Source organism: Uloborus diversus, chromosome 7 (genome assembly GCF_026930045.1).
Source record: "Uloborus diversus isolate 005 chromosome 7, Udiv.v.3.1, whole genome shotgun sequence".
Classification (NCBI taxonomy): domain Eukaryota; kingdom Metazoa; phylum Arthropoda; class Arachnida; order Araneae; family Uloboridae; genus Uloborus; species Uloborus diversus.
The window spans coordinates 162,608,194-162,622,877 of NC_072737.1; positions in this window are offsets into that span (position 1 = coordinate 162,608,194).

Consider the following 14,684-nt stretch of genomic DNA (forward strand, 5'->3'; position numbering starts at 1 on the left):
GAAACTGCATATTTTTGCAGAGATAGGCAATGTTTTTTTACAAAATCTTTTAGCTGTATTCTATATATGCACAATCATGGGTGATAATTTATTGGATAGGAGTGTTTATAGCACATTTGTTAAGCTATGAAAAAAAGGACACTTGAAGCACAAGAATAATTTTCTTTTTTATGTATATATAATTTTCTAAGTTGTGTTAAATTAAAATGATATTCATTTTAATTGTTTTTGTGAAATTAGTTATATTCCAACACATATCACTAACGTTCTTCAGTTAACCATAGCATAATGGATACAAACTCGAGGTATGTCCTGATTTTGTGATCCAAAATTCCAGTATGCAGCGACCAGTATATTAAGAGGTCTCAGGACTGTTTAAGCTTAAACAATCCGATGTTTTGAAAAAAAAAAAAAATTATTGTCCCTACTTTTCTGAACAGCTTGGTACCAAACATTTAATGATCGTCAAAATATTTCCAAAAATATTAATAAAATAGTAGGGGCTGTTTACATTGGGACCATTGTGAATTTAAACTTAAAACGCGTTTTTCTAAAAATGTAAAATTTCTGAGTACTTGCATCATATTTAAACAAATTATTGTTCTATTGCTCTGAAATGTAGTTTACATATTTTGTGGAACATATTCTTTCTAGGACTTATCCATAAATTTAAGCAAAACTTATAGATTTTTTTTTTTTTTTTGAGCAATCATGATTGCTTATTGCTTTCATTTGCCCGTCCATGATGCTGTGGTTCCTTTTTCAGCTTGGACCAGGGACACCAGCACCACCGCCCACCAGCCTCTGCAGGCGCGCTCCGAGCACTGCCTCCTGGAATCCATTTCTCCTGGTGGGGGGCGTCCATGTCCTACACACACGCGCGCTCATACACACACACACACACACGCACACAAGCGATTACACACATACATACACACACAAGCCTTTACACACATACACACACGCCTACGTGCATACACACAGGTCTACGCACACACACAAGCCTACACATGCACGCACGTATGCCTACACATACACACACGCCTGCACACACACACACACGTCTGCACACACACACACACACACACACACACAACTATACACACGTAACCGCCCAGGAGGAGGGGTAGGCTTGGGGTGACAGGAGCTGTTTCTAGAAACAATAACCCCCAATGAGTAGGGCCCTGTCGCAACTCGTGATTGCGATAAACATAATTTGAATTCAAAATTTCAGAATTCAAATTAATTTTTTTTTTTTTTTTTTTTGAGGACAGGGGTTTTACGTTACAATTATGATTTTTATACAAGATTTTAATATTTATTGCTATAAAAAATATTTGCTATTATTAGCTAAAAAAAAAGATGCATAGCATCTTACTGTGACACTTGACTGTAATTTAATGCCAATTTTGGAAAATATAAGCCATTATTGAATTCAGAATCATGCGCGGTGCAAAGAATTAACTTTTCGCTATTTGGAAGAAAATCATATTACGTTTTGCATCATAGTCTTAATTATTTTGAAATTCGAAGGTACTACATTATATACTTTTATATGTGTATTTGCAATCATAAAGAAATCAAGTTGTCAAATGTTTCCTTAATTTGATAAAAATTTTGAAAACAGAGCTGCTTTCGCATGCTCGTCAACGCAGGATTGGAAACGGCGCTGTGGGACTTGTGTGGTGAGGAAGTAGTATTGACAGATAACAGTATATGTGCCATTTGCAGCAGCAGCAATGGCATGGCGTTAGGCATCGTCGTGTTGTTTAGGAGCATAGTCGAAATGCGGAAAGATATTTCTGTATTGGAAAGGGTTCCAAGAAGGGTAATTAGACTAGTAAGGGGATTTTCAGATTTAGATTATGATACCAAACTTAATATGTATAGCCTGGAGCAAAGTAGAGTCAGAGGGGCATGATTCAGTTGTTTAAATTTATCAAAATGAAAGATGTTAATGGATTAAATTTTTGCACGGAAAGCAGGACGAGGTGGTATTGTTTCACTGTAAAAACGATTCAGAAAGGTTCCTGGAAAATAATGGGCAGCTGATGTGCCCAATTTCTTCCAGTAACATATCTTGGAAAAACCAGGAACGCTTTCCGCTAAAACTCAATAACCTTTCTGAAATTAACCTTGAAACTTTATGAAGACGTGTGAAATCTGCCCTGTTAAAGCCTGGAACCTCCTAGAAAAATTAAGTAGGTTTAGTGTAATTGATTAGAACCTTCCTAATTTACTAAGAAGGCTCCATAAAAATCAGAGCGACCACGGCCAAAGCTATGCAAGAAAGAACTAAGCATATCTCTTGACTGCAATTCCTGCCTTGCAAAGCTGTAGCTATCCATTGACATTTCCGCTCTCATTGGGAGCTTAGTCAATCTGGACAGGCCGTAAGCAACCTTAGGCCGATACACTTAATAAACACGCTCATTCAATCTTTAAACTGGCTGCTAAAAATATTTTCCACAACATTGAAAAGTCTGCACGCGTGCAACTTGTAGCCATTCAGGAAACTTTTTTGTGATGATACTTGTTTTTACAGGGAAATAGGTGAAATCGTGTGAAATCCAGAGACGTTTCACGGAAATAACCAGTAACGTTTCGGAATTCTTTTACTGTGTTTAAGCTATTCAAATCTCAGGCTAACCTGGATGTTAAGAAAAACTACTACTTTAGTAGGGTTGTGGGCACTTGGAACAGCTTACCGGAAGAGGTGGTAATGAGCAAGGGGGTGGATAGCTTTAAGAGGGACATTGCTCTTCATTGGGGACTAATAAATTGACTTGGATCAGTTTAGCTGGGCCCAGAGCCTGTTGCTGGTCAGTGGCGTATATAGGTTTTTATTTTGGAGGGGGCCAATATAACCAAGATTAGTTCACCACCCCCTCTCTTTTTTTCGTAATTTATTTATTTTATTTTATTTATTCATTTTATTTTATTTTATTTATTTATTTATTTTATTTTATTTTATTTTTTTTTATTTATTTTTTTTTTTTTGAGGGGGGATCAGCAGTGCCCTGATCATCTTCTTTTTTTCGACTTGGGGCAAGGGTTTCATACTGTCACCCAGTGACGCTGCCAAAAAATGTTTTTTGGATGGCACTTTAAAAAAATTCTCGCTTCTGGTGGGTAGGGGTAGAGGGGGTCCGGGGTTTTCTCCCGGAAAATTTTTAGAATTGTAGTCCTAAGAACGCAGTTTTAGACGGTCTTTGGTAATGCTACGGTAGGAAAAATGGGGGGGGGGGAGACTTCTACGGGAAATTTTTAGAAATTGAAATCTTAAAAACGACATTATAAGCTATATTTGTTTGACGTTAGTGTAATGAAAGGAATGGGACTTTTTGAAGTTGCTCTCGATTGATTTTTTTTAGAAAATACAGAAAAATCCATCACCTTTCCGCCCAACTTTTCGAAATTGAATTTCTAAAAAACGAAGTTTCAGGCTAACTTCATTGATGTTACCGGCAGGGCAGTTCTGGAGCTCTCCTCAAAAACTATTTTAAAATTAAAGTCCTAAAAAACGAAGTTTTAAAAAGATATTCAGTGATACTATGTGGAATGATTTAAACGGTCTCCACCTTAAATTTTTCGAAACTGTATTTTATTATCATTTTCACATTTCATACGGGAGCAGTCGAACCCTCGTCCGAAATAATTGAAGTCTTAAAAGGCTGTGGACCATATTTGGTAAAGTTAGGGGTTCGGCCATTTTTCAAAATTGAAGCTCCATTAAAAGCAATCTTAAACGATTTTCGATGCTTTCAGAAGGCAAGGCGTGTGGTATTGTCCCCTGAAAAATTTTCGAGACTGAAGCCCTGGAAACGAGGTTTGAGAAGCTCGTTAATGGTTTTAGGGGGTGAAGGGGGGCTTGCAAAGTGTAGCATTTTGAAGATTTTCTTATTTTTAGACCGACTAGGGAAAAGAAAAAATATATATAAATGGGGCGGGGGGTGGGGGGTGGATGGGTTAAAAGAAATAAGAGGTGTTGTGGACGAAATAACTCGGTCAATATTCAGTAACTTTTGATTTTTTCTATTTTAAGGTTCTTTTCAAAAGCAATTCAGATTTTTTCCCAACATTAGGCAATATTTGGAAAGGAAAAGTTTCTTTTCCCTACATTATTTGCTTTTCTTTTTGTTGAAATAACTTCGCTTTGCCAAGACACGTTCTTTTGTTGAGTAAGGCGTACAGATCCCATGACCCCTTCTGAAACACCATTGCTTAGCACCATCTAACGCAGGGTTCCTAAACTTTAATGATTCGCGGCACCCTTTGAAGAATTAGAATTTTCTGACAGCATCCTAGTTTGATTTTATGTATATACAAATACAAAAGTGACAACCAGTAACAGGCTCTGGGCCCAGCTAGACAGGTTCTAATCAATTTACAATCCCCAGTGAAGATCAATGGCCCTCTTAAAACTATCTACTCCCTTGCTCATTACCACCTCTTCCGGTAAGCTGTTCCAAGGTTCCACTATACCCTGATAAAATAATAATTTTTCCTAATATCCATGTTAGCCTGAGATTTAAATATCTTAAAACAATGACCGCTTGTCCTGTTTTCAGTGCTAAACTTCAGCCCCGTAACATCTTTCATTTTAATGAATTTAAACAACTGAATCATGTCCCCTCGGTCCCTTCTTTGCTCAACTGTACATTTTTAGCCTTCTAAGCCTGGAATCATAGTCTAAATGAGAAGGTCCATTTATTAGCCTTGCAGCTCGCCTTTGAGCCCTTTCCAATACATTAATATCTTTCTTAACATAAGGAGACCAAAACTGAACAGCATACTCCAAATGAGGTCTTACCAAACTTCTATATAAGGGCAGAAGAACTTCCTTAGATTTGTTTGAAATAGATCTATTGATAAACCCAAGCACCTTATTGGCTTTGTTACTAGCTATGCTGCACTGTTGGCTAAACTTTAAATCCTGACTTATTAAGACGCCTAGATCAGTTAACATATATATTATTGTTACCATGGTCACTTCGCGGCACCCCTCACCTCTTCCTGCTGCACCCAGTTCGTAAACCTCGGGTCTAACATATTATAATTATTATTATCACTATCTTTAAAAAACAAAAAAACAAAAAAAAGTAGCTTAAAAGTTTGGAAATTATTTGTGAGCAACTAAAACCGAAAATAACTACCTTCAATAAAATGTTTTCCAGATTTTGGAGGGGGCTCGGGCCCCCTCAGCCCCTCCCTTATGTACGCCCTTGTTGCTGGTCGTCACATTTGTATTTGAAACGGTGGTTATCTGATTACTATTCTGAAAAAATTCGACGTTCGGTTCCACTTGGCACAAATAGAAAAAATTAAGTTTGGACATCAAATTTTAAAGCCACAGATACTGCACTGACAAAAAAAAAAAAAAGTTATAACGATGTTACAACCGTTACCCCCCCCCCCCCCCCGGTGAGTTGCACCATATAGTATCTTAACCCCTCAGAATCACGATGAAAGTAAAAAATAATAAGTTGCAAAAGCTTTAGTAATTTATAGCTTCCAATTCTGACGAACACTGCAGCACATTTTCGTCTTCAAGTTGTTGAAAATTTGTCCCTGGAATCAATTTGAATTCATCAAACCATAGGTAGCGTTTTTAACGAGTGCCATTCCCTCATTTCGTGTTTAAAAGCTAAATAACATAAAACAATGCACGAAAACTGAATAATGATTAAGTAACTTCCTTGTCTAAGAACATTAGGGGAAGCTGCTGTACCAACGGACAAAATTTACTTTTCAATTTTTGCTGGTCTCTGGGAATGGATAATCGGAAAATTTTTCTGGCAGAATCTACAACTTATCATCTTATTTGGCAATTTTCGTCAGATGAAAATCTCAAAGCTTTCAACTTCAAAAATGTTTTCTTAAAAAACCATCCTTTTTGTTCGTGTGTACAACACCCCGTTCACCCCCCGGACGGGTGCCTTTCTACCCATGGACATACAAGAAAACAATATATAAATAGGTCTGGGGAACTCAATTATACTCAATACATTTTCATAAGCCATTTTATATTGAGATACTTCAAACATCCATTGAAAATAACATTAAATAAAATATCCAACATAAATTAAATTTCGAAAATTAATCGACTATTTTTCTCTTTTTTAAATTTTCCTTAATTTTTAACATCAGAGAACTGTTTTAAAAAGTTATTACTCTTAAGAGGGTTAATGATGTTATGGATAATTAATATGTTTTTAAACAAAAAAATAACTAGGTTCATGATATTATGGCTCTCTATGTACCTACATAATAACCTCAATTTATATGCAAATTGAAACCTTTAACCAAAACTAACCCATCACAGAAAAACTCAGTTTAGATTAAACCAACAAAAATCTATAAAAGTCGACTTCAAATGAAAACAGGTGGGATTGACGGTCTGTAGATCCTACAACAGGTTTGGGTTACTTCAACACTATATCTTCAAGCCCTACTTCAAATTCATCATCATTGTTGAAAGCAAATTTCAGACGTTGATGACAAGGCACCATTTTGAGGTACTTCACATTGTAAGACTCACGTATGACCCAAGGAGACTAAAAATTGCCGTCCGTGGGTACATATGGTTATGTGTCCTTGGGTACAAAGGTACGCAATTTTGGTTTTGCAAGCCAAGACCGCAGTTTTACAACATTAAAAATCAGAAAAACCTTCAAAATATATCAATCATGATATAAATGATACCTACTATAATGAATCATGATACCTACAACAAAAATGAATAATACAATCCACGACGGATGAAAAAACAAAGTAATTGCTCATGTTTTTTTTTTTTTACTTAGATCCTACTAAAACTGAAAAATTGTGATAGAATCTTAAATGTTCGTTTGATGGCGTTGAAACTTCCTAGGGTACTGGAGAGGGCTGTGACACACACATTGAACCCCAAATAGGATCTCTCTCGACGATACCCGGAATTACCCGACAACGTCCGTAGGTACAACCGTCCGTGGGTACAGCAGCTTCCCCTACTATATGTGGTCATTCTCAGAAATCAATTAGGTCTATCAAGAATCAAATTTGAACAAATATGTCGTTTCCTCAATTTTGAATAAACAATAAAGTGTGGGAATGATTCTTGAGAATTATATGCGGCAGTGGATTTTTTTTAAAAATATATTTCTCTTGTCTTTTCTCGTTCAACAATCCTTATGTTTACTTTTCCTGATTTTCACAATTATTCTATGTATAAATTACTGAAATCCTAACTGAATGTATACTTACTTTTTAATTCTTTTAAACTAATTCACGCATTGAAATATTGTTAACACTTTGCAGGAAATTTTTTTTTTTTTTTTTTTTTTTTTTTGCCAAGTGATTGATAAATTAATCTAAAAATGTTTCAAGGGTTTTCATCTACTTAAATTTTTCTGAATTTCTTGAGCTAAAAATAACTTTCGTAACACAGAAATAATTAACAAAAAGGATCGTTTCTTACATTTAGATACACTCACTGCCAAAAGTTAAGCACGGAGAGGAAAATGTAAATTTCTGGAAGCCAATCCGAATTGGAGAAGCTGCAATTCCCTGCAGAGGTAGATAGAAGTATGAAAATAAGTTAGGTAACAGTCAATCTCGTGGTTTAGTGTCGAGAAATACAGTGGCTCCCAAAAGTGTTCGTACACTTTGAAATTTTTTAGAAAAACCAAAATAACTCGAAACTGAATTCGAATATGAAGTCGAATATTTTTTCACATCATTCCTATGTCATTCTAAATACAACCCATTGATTTTTTCAAAATATTGCCGGATCTTCTTTTTGAAATGGGTCAGAAAACGAAGAGACAGAGAAATAACACGCCACAAAAGTCATCGTACATTCAAATATTTTCGAATAAATTCATGATTAAAATTATCATATGCCGTTTTATTATTATTTTTGCATTGTGTTGACCCTTATAAGTCATTTGGCTTTAATTTTTTGTTTATTTATTCCTTAATATTGTGCTTATTACTCTAAAATGGCTGGTATTCGTAAAAAACCGCAAACACCATTCAAAATTTGAATTTTTTTTCCCACAGTAGTGGTAAATTGGTTTGAAATGTCACAAAAAAAGTTAATTTATTGGTTTGTATAGTAAAGTTCTTGATAAAATGCTTTAAAGAAAGGAATCGGACCGAAAACAAGGTAAGAAAAGGTCAACCGTCAAAGTTGACAAAACGTGATCGGAGATTTAAAGTTAAAAAAAATTATGAAAAATACACATTTGAGTTCTGTAAAAGTTTCTGCAGAGTTAAATGAAACATTTTACATTTAATTTTCACCTAAAATTGTTCGCCAAGTTTTCTGATTTGCTGGATTTAATGGGACCTCTTCCAACAGAAATTTTCTTGGTCGTGCGTAAAACAGAAAGCTTACGCTTTTCGTAGCAAAAATCAATGATAAATAAGCAAAAAACGTTTTAGAATCACGTCTTACTTACAGATAAATATTAATTCAACATTTTTGGTTAAATTGTTGTATAACTGTAAGTAGAAGAAAAAATTAGGAACTTAATCTTAAGAACTTATTTGGATCAGTTAATCAGGACGGTGGAGGTGTTCTAGTGTGAGGGTGCATATCGGTATCAGGACTTGGTAGTTTGTAATTTTTTGATGAAATAATGAATCTTGCTGTTCCTTTAAATATTTTAAAAACCAATTTTGAACTCTTAGCCAAAAATTTGGTTACTGGATACAACTTTGTTTTTTATCAAGATAACGATAAGAAGCACGCGGTTTTTAACGTTTGCGTCTAGTGCCTCGAAAATTGTCCTAAAGTTTAGAAAATACCCCTCAATCTCCAGATTTTAACTTAATGTAACGTATTTAGAGATATCTGGAAGCTAGATTACATAAATTGGGCTTTAAGACGAAATAGAGCTAGAAACAGTAAGACTTGAAGTGTGGTTGAACACTTACTCAGAAATTACTCAAAAAAATGAAAGAAAAAAGAATGAAATCTATTCCCAGCCGTTTAAAAGGTGTTGTTGATACTATATGATATTCTACTAAATAATAACTTAATAAAAAGTTGGATTATGCAATAATATATAGACATTTTTTGAAGTGTACGAAGACTTTTGTGAGATAAAATTTCCGGCACTTTTTGATTTTTGATTTTTAAAAAATTAATTTTTAATATTTTTTAAATCTTTTCATGTAGTTTTGTTAAAAATTGATCATAGATCTTATAATTAAATACCTATTCCGAAATATTAATTCTAACCAATGGATTGGGGCCTATTTCGTTGAAAGTCGTAGGTGTACGAAGACTTTTGGGAACCACTGTATGCAAAAAAAAAAAAAGCAGTCATATAAGAAGGCAGCATTTTGAAGGGTTACAGGAGTTGCTTGTAAGTGCCGATGAAAGGTGTTTAGAACTTTCATACGATTTGTTTTCAAGACAGACGTGTTTGTATGGCTTCCAGAAGATGAATGGAAAATTTTGAGTGGTCTAGTGGTGTCGGACGCATTGAAGCAGAACAATCAATCACAGATGTTGCTCTTTTCTTTGGCGTTCATCACTCCGCCATTTCACGATTATGGAAATAAATTCTAACGAGCCAAACATTTGCCCGAAGACCCATGACTGGTCGCCTAAGGGTTTCGAAAATCGTGGAAGATCGATATATTGCTGTTGTAGCCAAGCGGAACCGAAGAGAGACCTCTACACGTGTGACATCTACGCGGTTGCAGCGGCCATTGGTAAGACGATATCTTCCACTACTGTGTGCCGATGTCTATACATGAATGGGCTGTATGCCCGGGTACCACGAGTTTGTATTCCTTTCTCACTCCAATGCAGAGGGGCACGATTACAGTTGTACCACCAACTTGTCAGTTGTACTGTGTCTGATTGGGGCAATGTTATGTTCGCAGATGAGTCAAGATTTGGGCTGAAACCCGATGTCAAGCGTGAAAGGGTCTGGAGAAAACAAGGCACGCGTAATCGGCCCAGAACATCATGCATTCCAAGGTGGAAGAATCATGGTCTGGGCAGGGATTTCGTTGGGGTTTTGCACCGACCTGCACACCTATACAGACGGGGTTCTATGACGGTATCGGGATGAAGCCCTAAACCCTAGAGCAGCGAAAGCTACTTTTATTGGCAATCATTCGCCAAACAGGGAACGAGAGAGTGAAAGAGCGAAGGTGAATATTGGCGAAATTTTGGAAACAGTTGGCGTCGTTTCCAGGCTAACCAGTCACTTCGCGGGCTATTAATTATCCATTTCTTTTCTCTTTCTGCATCTGCTGGATATCTAAAGAGCTGAAATCCTTTCTTGGAGCTGTTTGTACAATTAACAGCCGAACAAACACCCATTTGACCCAATTTAACACATGCTAAAGAAACGTAAACATCAGCAGCAATGCTATTGCTACGAAACACTGGATCAAATTTGCTCCAAAATGGCGGATGCGTCGGCTCCTCCACTATAAGGGCCTTACTAGACCCCACTGTGAGATTGTACGCTGCTGTAGTGGATCCTGCTTTCATTTTAATAGATGATATTGCGCGTCCCCATAGAACTGCTAACTTGACCACTACCTGTAGAATGAGGGTATTGCGCGTATGGACTGGCCGGCGTACTTACCCGACCTTAATCCCATTGAAAATCTTTAGGATGCCCTCGGCCTTGCCCTTAGTACACGTTTTCCATCCGCAGCCACTCTCACAGAATTGGAAACTGCTCTACATGATGAATGGCGATTACTCGACTCTGTGGTGGTTGATCACCTCATAAAAAACATGCTTACACTCTGTAAACTTTGTATGCAGATGAGGGATGCTCACGTACCTATTAATGTCAGTTTTTGTTGTTTGTTTGAAATTAAACAATATTTTGTAAATCATTACGATATGATGTCATCTTATAATTTACGAAAATTTACTATTGTTTTCATCTCTGTACGTAATTCTTTGTTTTGTTCATTTTATAAACATATTTGCTACTTTCCTGCCGTATTTCATTTCAGTCAAAGCAGTACTTATCAATTTTTTTACACCTCTCCGTGCTTAACTTTTGGCAGTGGGTGTATTTTCCTTTAGGTAAATTCAATCGACCCACACTTACAAAAAAAAAAAAAAAAAAAAAAAGCAGTGTTGATTAAAAGATTTTCGTGTAGCCCCAAAACAGGTGCATACAAATTTTTATCGAATTTTAAGCAGTAACAACGTTGATTTTATCGTTTAAATTTTTTGCACCAAGATATTTAGTTTTATTTTTACTATAAAATTTATCATTAGAAAAAATCATATAATAAAGGAATCAACGGCTATAATTATGCACCAAGTTACATTTTAATACAATATTAACTCAGTGAATTGATCCTTAGTAGCTACGCTTCTACAATTAAACAACTTATAAAGGAAATAATTTGCAAAAAACATGTTTCAGAATACCTCTGAATACTCATATTTAAGCTTCTAACCAGGGAAATACACGAAGTGTAATGGTGAAAAGAGTTGAAAATGGAAGCAATTGAAAGATCATATTGCGACATTTTCTGCCGCAAAAACTTACGCCCCCCCCCCCGTAATCGAAATACTTAAGATCTGCCAAAATTTTGCAAAAAATTATAAATTTAAAGACTTGCAAATAAATTGAAGTTACCATGCGATTTCACTGTCACGACATCGACCTGCAAAGCTTGTGAAAGATATCTTCCTCTCCTCACCAAAATTTGTTAATTTTTTTGACTTTTCTTAAAATTTATACAGACTTTAAGACCTCATGCTTTGATCAGGGGGACATGAGGGTAAATAATTTAAGCGTCTTAAAAAAGTTTCGCTATGCTCTTTTAATTGCTACTTTATCAGAAATCTTTCATTATTACACTATTGTAAATAAGAGAGACAAATGATCCATTTCTATTAAAACTGAGATTAAGTGGCTGCTGTCATCAAAACACACAGTATTGAGTAGTATGAAACACACAGATGAAAAGTTAGGGCCGTGGTAGCCTGATCGGAAGAGTGTCGGATTCGGGACCGGAGGGTCCTGAGTTCGAACCTCGATGGTCGAAGATCCACCGTCGTCATTAAAGGGGACTGGGCGATGTTAAATATGCTCGTGGTCTCATTGTCCTCCAAGTAAAACGATACCTCAGGGGGTGCTAGCACCAGGTAGCTATTAGCTCCTGATCTAGTTCTAAATTCTCGTGAACTGTTCGATCCGGTGATGGTGCTGCCATCTATCGGTATAAAAAATAATGGAGGCAATGCACTTAGTATGCAGTCCACGACATAAATACAGTTGTAGTCAGATGTGACTCGGAATCGAAAAGATGAAAAGTTTTGTATTAATGCCAAACTTAATATATCCCCCCCCCCCCCAGTTTAATACTAGATTAAAATATATACAGATAGATTAAAAAAAACTTTTTGTGAAAGTATATTATTTATTCTTAACTTAACACACAAAACTACTGAAGGCTAAATCATCTTTGCTAATAATAAAGCTGAAAGTCTGTGTCTCTGGATGTCAGGATGTCTGTTACGCGCATAGCGCCTTTAAGAACATTTTACCAAGCTAATTATGACAACGTGGACGAGTAAATTACCAAATCATCATAACGTGGAACCGTAACGTGGGTGAGCAAATTAATATAGCAAATTGGCGAGAAATTCATCATCCATTATTTGTAAATATACAGGAAAACCAAATGACCTTTTAATTTTCTACTACGGGCAAAGCCGTGCGGGTACCGGTAATTTTATAATAATTTTACTATGCACGCTCTGTCTTAAATGGGTGGACTCGTGGAAGGTGGAACAAGCCCTTAAATCGATGCTAAAAACAAAAATTAATAAAAGAAATTATAAAGTTAATTGTTAAGAAAGTTACGAATTAGTTTTGAAACTGAACTTTTGCAATCGACCAACTTGGAAAATAATTCAGGTTTTCAAGTGTTTCCTTGATTCACAATATCAATTTAAAAGCATTTTTTCACCATATACAATCAAACTCGCTTATAATGAATGTGAAGGGATGGTGATGTGCTCATAAAAACTGATTCGTGAGAAAAAAAATCATAAAAATTCATACATAAACTTGATTTTTCTCAGTACCGAAGAAGTTGGTTAATTTGCTTTGAGCTTGTTATCTCTCCCATGTTCCTAATGGCCCAAAAAAACATCATCATTTGCACCTCTGGTTTTGAAAAACTTTTGAAGTTTTTCTGCACATCAAAAGTCATCGAGTGTGTTGAAAGTAGTTAAGCTTCATATTTGTCATTATCGTTGTTGCTTTTAAAATATCTTTTTCATCAGCATCAGCTAGAACTTGAGCTATGATAGCCTTGGAAGTGACAACATTGGTGTCATGAAATATTTAATTTTCAAATGTGTCACTACTCCATATTTTTTTTTTCTTTTTAAATAGGTCTTCAGCAATTATTTTCAGGATATATGACTCATCCCTAACTTTCTGTTCACTTAGGTATGCTAAAGAAATTTTTCCAAAAAGTATACACTGAGCTTGGAGTCAGTAGAAATTTTACAACTCAAAACTCAGATGAAAAGAAATTACTTTCTTTAAGTAAAGCGAGTGACGTTCTCATAGACCTTGTATCAACCAAACGTTTCTTATATCCTTCTTAAATCAGGGCTCGTTATAAGCGAGTTCAACTGTATTTGTTTCAAAATTTATAATTCCAAAAAAAAAAAAAAAAAGAAAAAATGCCACAACAATGCCGAGTTAAAGTAAGAAAAAACAAACGTCAAAAAAAGCACAAATTGCCAATTACAGCAGACACGTGTTTCGGCGTTACAGGGAACGCCTTTTTCAATGCAAAAAGTAATGAGCTTATGGATGAAAAGACATCCGACAAAAGCCAAGAGCAGATAAGCATGCAGCTTAAAAGATAAAAATAGCGGATTAGCCAAACACCAATGAGAAAATTATAAACCGATCAGGAACCAATAGGAATGCCAGCAAAGGCCAAGAGCTTTCTCTTAGGTACAGTAAACCAGAAAGAAAGAATTCAATTGGACAAAGATTAAGCAGAAGCTTAAACAAAAAGAAAATGTCAGTACCGTGAACCACAAGAAAGGAAAAGCATACAAGAAAAAACACCACGAAATAAAATAAACAGAAACAAAAATATTCAGAAAAAGGAAAATATAAAGATAAATAGAAGAAAAAGGGGGGGGGGATGTCAACCAAGACAATGAAGGTAAAAATAAACAAAGCAAGATAGATAAAAATGAATGAGAAAAAAATATGCAAAATAGAAAAAAAATGGATGGGGAAAGGACAGTATTAAAGATATGGGAGCCAAATGTTGGAAAAATATGGAACTGCTTTAAGATCATTAACTAAGTTAGAACTGTTCCTCAAAATATGAAAAGATTCCCAAAAGTCAAGATCTGATAAATTGGGGCATTTTTGGATAATCTGATAAGAGTTAAAATCAAAAGAGTGATTCGAATGCCAACAATGTTGAGCAATACTAGACTTATTTGTTGTTTTTTCACATAATTTTGATGCTCTTTCAAGCGAATTTTTAAAGCACGCCGAGTCTGTCCAATATAGGCAAATTTACAACTACAATTAATTCTATAAATTCCACAGCAATTAAGAGGGTGAATTGTCACCCTCTTAATTGTTGTGTCATTCACCCTCTTAATTGTGGAATTTATAAAATTAATTGTAGTTGTAAACTTGCCTATATTG